At 37.4% G+C, this 6,000-nt stretch overlaps 1 pseudogene; it reads right to left on the bottom strand.

Annotated features, from left to right (window-relative positions):
• Positions 1 to 3,833: 3,833 nt before the first annotated feature.
• On the bottom strand, positions 3,834 to 4,563 carry LOC129044429 (ras-related protein Rab-28-like; annotated as a pseudogene).
• Positions 4,564 to 6,000: the final 1,437 nt, after the last annotated feature.

Consider the following 6,000-nt stretch of genomic DNA (forward strand, 5'->3'; position numbering starts at 1 on the left):
CTGTTTTGTTGGTTGGTTGGTTGGTTGGTTGGTTTTTGTTTGGTTTTGTTTAAGTGGGCAACAAGTAAATAATGTGGCTGGAATACAAGTTGAACAAACTAGAAGACATAAATCTAACATAGTTTTTATGGACCAAGGAACTTGTATATTGTATAAGCTTTAGTAAAAGGTACATTTTCACATATTCACCATACCCTTTTTTATATCATGGTATTATAGTACATCTTGTTACCAAAGAGGTTGTTCTCTTCCCCACTCACCTTTGAGCTTTTGCTTTAAAATACATTCAGGTTCCAAGCCTGGCCATGCTCGTTTAATCTAATTATCATGTTCTTCCAAGTTTTTTTTTGGTCTGAGGCTAGAGCTTTTTTTTTTTTTCCAGCTGAAGTCTTACGACTTTTCGTGAGTCAAAATTGTTTGGATTTCAGCAAGTCAAATCTTGTGAAGGCCTACATTTTTTTTTAAGATTATGTGAAGTCTGTGCAAAAGCTTTAAAAAGCTGCCTCTGCCTTGCCTGCAATACATGCAATGTATGTTAACTTAGTCTCTCTTCTCAGACACTGTTGGTAGTTATTTCTGCATTTTCCTTTTTTTTAAAAAAAAGTATTTATAGCGGTTATCCAAGAGGTTCGAACATTCACATGCAATTTGGTGTGGCCGTTTAGCCATGAACGAGTTAATGGCGCAGAACATGTTGATATTTGAAGTGTTCTCTCCCCTTTTCCCATAACATAAATACATTATGTGTGTTCCAGGATTTGTTCAGGTTTTTCCCCTCTCCTGATCTTGTACATAACTTGTATTACGTATAAGTTAAACATTTAATTTTGAACTTGGAATGTTCCCAGTGATTTCATTCGGCAGAGTATTTTCTGCCTTGTTGGCAAGTGACAAAAAATATCGTGAGAAGCATCTGCTACCAGTTGGGAGATGGTGCTCTTATGGTAGCATGAGGAAGATCTCAGCAAAATCATGTTTTATTAACTTTACTTTTTGGGGGTGTTGGAGGGGGTAGCCTAGGCCAGAACATCATTGTAATCTTAAAACATAAGATGCTTTTATTAGCTGGAAGACAGTACTTTAGAAACAGACAGTTGTAAGATTATAAAATGCAAATGTAACTTGTGTTTTTATTTTTCTTTTCTCTGCCTTTTTTGTTTGTTTTCTCTTCTCCAATACTGAGCATCTCCACAAATTTCTCCTAACTCAGAAAATGTTTCTTTTCCTTTCAGTTGAGATTTGGTTGCATTCAGGTTTGTATGTTGGCCTTGCATGCGAAACTCGCCAGTTGTACCTTGCTTTCATTCCTGAACTTTGGTTATGCTTTTGTTTGGATTCTTCGAAATTGCAGCAGACTCTTTGGGCTACATTTAGTACAGGAACCACATGCATAATATTACATGGCACAGTCTAGTAATACAATCATCCTTCTTAGAGTAAAAACTACCTCTAGATTGTGGTAAGCTTTTACTGTCCCATAAAACAGGAGCCACAGTACCTTATGAATGCAAAACTGTAACTTCCTACAGTGTTTCCATACAGAACATTGTCTTTCTGGTTTCCTGGGCTGTTTTGAAAAAGTTTTCATTAATAGACTTTTCAGAAATTATTATTAGTAGCATTTTTTTCCAGCTTTGCTGTTTTCATCACTCCCTCTTTGCTCAGACTCCAGCATTCAGTATCGTGTTGGTCCAGATGTAGGTTTATATGCTCATTTTTAGCTTATTTCTTGTACCTTGCAGCACACTGTATGCATTCAGCCCTTAAGGGGTTTATTTTACAAACTGTGTGCCTGTAAGGTGTATTAGCAATAAGATAGAAAATTGAGCAAGTTTATACCATAATTTTGTAGAAAAAAAGAATCTGCTCAATTCGATATTTCATCTATGAAAAACTTGCAATACGAGCAGTTTCAAGGAATAAGAAGAAAAAAAAAGAGTTTATAGATCGGCCAGGTCTGGTGGCTCACGCCTGTAATCCCAGCACTTTGGGAGGCCGAGGCCAGCGGATCACTTGAGGTCAGTTCGAGACCAGCCTGGCTGACATGGTGAAACCCCTGTCTCTACTAAAAACAAAAACAAAAACAAAAATTAGCCAGGTGTGGTGGTGTGTGCCTGTAGTCCTAGCTACTCGAGAGCCTGAGGCATAAGAATTGCTTGAACCTGGGAGGTGGAGGTTGCAGTAAGCCGAGCTTGTGCCACTGTACTCCAGCCTGGGTGACAAGAGTGACACTCGGTCTCAAAAAAAAGAAAAAAAAATTTATGGGTCATTTGTGGTTTATTTATTTCTGCAAAATGTCCATTCCCATCTTTAGCCCACTTTTAATTGGGTGATTTTTTTTTAGTAAGAAAAACCTTATATATTAAACATTGATTTTTAAATTATTTACTATATCCAATCAACAGCTTTCTTTAAGAACTCTCTAATGCAAAATAGAAGAGTGGTAGAACTTGAGTACAAAAAGGAAAAAATTCTAATTAAATGTATCTTTGATTAACAGAAAAATAATTTAAGCTACAATAATGTTGTTATTTCAGAATACCCCAGTTACAAAGTAACAGTAAGAAGATGGTGATCTACAAAACTTTACTTGTGACATAATTCTAGTGTAGTTTATTTAAGAAATAGAAAAGAAAATGATTGGATTACAAATAAGATTAATATAATGATACATCAGTATTATGAGTATCTTTCTTACATAAATAATATTTTCTGAAGACATGGATAGTAAAAAAGGTAGCACAATGAAATTATACAGGGACAACTTATTAAAATAAATAAGCATGCTCAGTTCATTGTAAGGAAGTAAAATTTGTTTTCTGAAAACAAATGGAAAGAAATAATAACCATGTTAGCCCAGAGAAAGGAATACACTTGAATTATAGATGAAAAAGGGCATATAGCTGAAAAATAGGTCAAGATAAGGGAAAAGCAGCAGAAACATCAGTTCTCAGGCAGTGTGCCTGAGATTATTACAGTGTGCCCAATTAGTTTATGTCACTTTTAAAAAGTCATTTAAATAAATTTTTTTGTGGAAGAAAAAATATCTGAACATCAGGTATGGTCTGATCCATAATGATCCAACAATCTGTCATAACTCATTCTAGGAGTATTCTTACACAGTTTGCAAGAGAAATCACATGTGGAGCTATAGGGGAACATTTATCAAAATTCATAAAGCCATTTAACCTGAGTGTTAGATAGTACATAGTGACCATCATACAATAGTAAAAATACAATATCTGATACTATTTTTACAAGCTACGGTGTAAACAATTTAGGCTCTTTTTAAAAAAATAAAAGAAATTTGATTACAACTTTATTTCAAGCATTTTCAGTTAGATACAGGTTTATATATTTTCACTCAAAATAGCAAAAGACCTTCTGTAGGTAAAATATATTATGTGTTTAAATGCTTGCATTCTGAAGTATGACTTGCCATGTATGAGTTCAGTTAGGACAATGAAGCTGCTGTAGCAAAATCCTGGCTGATGATGAAGACTCGGAAACTTTTCATCTTTCATGCAGCCATTCAATATTTTGTGTATTTACATGAAGGAGAAAAGAGGGGAGGATACAAACAGAGCCAGTATTCTATTTGGATGAAGCAGCCTAATTCCAGAGAATGAGCTTTCCATTTTGAACTCAAAGACTGTGGTCCCCAAATTGAATTCTTACCAGTCCTAGGAGCTGCCTTTGCCTGTGAGGCAACACTTGATGATGAAGTGAGCTAAAGGAAAGTGTTAACTGAACTACAGAGATGGTTGCCTGTAAAACAAGTTTCCAAACACGCTCAGGCCCACACAGAGGTGGGGTGCAGCCAGAACCATCAATTAAAAAAAAACTGCTCTCACAGATGCAGACATAGAGCTTGCAGGAAGAGTAACAGTTCTGGGGGCCTGGTTGTAGTTTCCAATATCTGCCTTCCCCACCCTCTGCGACTCTTCTATTTTTCTGCTTTGTTTAATTTGATTCCAAGGATTTCATTAGCAACTTTCTGAAAATACAGGAAGACACAGTCTCCTGTCTTGGCTGAGATAAAGTGGCTACTAAAACCATTTTCCTGGCAAAACCACAAGTGTTTTTCAGGTTTTACTGTTTCCATGTGCACCAAATCAATTTTATTGCACACCAAGGCAACCAGTAGCAAAGCTTCTGACTCTTCGCTCCCTTTCTTCAGTACAATGTACCGATCTTTTAAATTCTCCAAGCTTTGCTAATTTGTAACAAGAGGATTCTCTGTGGTCCATAGATAAATGCACCCACCTTCTTGCCGCCTATTGTATGCACCCCCTACATCCCATACTTGAAGAGTAACATTCAAGTTTCCTGGCAATGTTATCCTGCTCAAAAATATGTATATATATTCACCACTATAGTTTAGTTTTATTGGTTCCCAAAAGTTTCTTGAGCAAAACTCATAGGTCTTCCAGGAGGTGCTGCTTCAAGCATGACTAATTTCAGTTGCCATTCTTGATTTCTTTCTTGGGGTCTGATGGAATTCAATGTGGTGCTCAGGCTAGCTCCCCAGGCAGAGGGAGAAGGAAAGGAGAGCGCCTCCATAGTCGGGGAGAGAAGGAAGGGAGCAGGACCCTGCTCTGGGATCTGGGTGCCCTGGAGATATCAGGGGAAACTAGTTGATGACACTTTTGTTAAATGAACCAGTACTTTCACATGCTTTTAAGTAAAAATGAAATTTAACTGGAAGGACCCAAATCAAACATGGTATCTCTTGAGTTATCTCTCACTATGGATGACAAAGGCTGTGGTCAAAGTTGATTTCATTCAATTAACTTGATGGACATTAAACAAACTGTATAAGCCCAGAAAATGAGGGTTCTGGGAGATCTGTTATTACAGAAATGCAGAGGTGTCCTAACTCATGTCATGTGAAGATTGCCATGATGCAGATAAGGACATGACTACGAATGTGCAGGCTATGGTTTGCCCTGACCTGGGTCCATGACCATGCCTTGAGGATGGAAGAAACACCAGAGCGCCCTCAGATAAGATGGCTGGAGGGCATGACAAAAACCATGAAGGTAAGACCAGACTGTGCAGGCAAGATGAATGCTGGCATCTGGCTGAATAGAGAAATTCGAACAAACAAAATCCTTTTTCTGCAAGCTCTTCACATAATTCTACTCCACCTGGAGCTTCATGACTGAAATGAGTGGTTATCTATATTCAGGTCTAGTCAGACGTGCTGATTAATTATAGTTGAACAGCATACATATATCATGCTTTCTTACATATTTAATCTATCCCATGTATACATAAGATTTTGAAGGATAAATTATTTATTAGCATTAAAGTGTAAAATTTGCTTGATAACTATAAAATGTCTTAAATACACTAGTATGAATGTTGAAATTATGCCAAATGACCAATGTGAAGGGTAGTGTTACTACGATGGGTATGTCCTGCCACTGCGTCCTTTAGGAGATTTCTTTTTTTTTTTTTTTATTATTATACTTTAAGTTTTAGGGTACATGTGCACAATGTGCAGGTTAGTTACATATGTATACATGTGCCATGCTGGTGTGCTGCACCCATTAACTCGTCATTTAGCATTAGGTATGTCTCCCAATGCTATCCCTCCCCCCTCCCCCCACCCCACAACAGTCCCCAGAGTGTGATGTTCCCCTTCCTGTGTCCATGTGTTCTCATTGTTCAATTCCCACCTATGAGTGAGAACATGCGGTGTTTGGTTTTTTGTCCTTGCGACAGTCTACTGAGAATGATGATTTCCAATTTCATCCATGTCCCTACAAAGGACATGAACTCATCATTTTTTATGGCTGCATAGTATTCCATGGTGTATATGTGCCACATTTTCTTAATCTAGTCTATCATTGTTGGACATTTGGGTTGGTTCCAAGTCTTTGCTATTGTGAATAGTGCCCCAATAAACATATGTGTGCATGTGTCTCGATAGCAGCATGATTTATAGTCCTTTGGGTATATACCCAGTAATGGGATGGCTGGGTCAAATGGCAT

The sequence above is a fragment of the Pongo pygmaeus genome, chromosome 13 (genome assembly GCF_028885625.2).
Source record: "Pongo pygmaeus isolate AG05252 chromosome 13, NHGRI_mPonPyg2-v2.0_pri, whole genome shotgun sequence".
Lineage (NCBI taxonomy): Eukaryota > Metazoa > Chordata > Mammalia > Primates > Hominidae > Pongo > Pongo pygmaeus.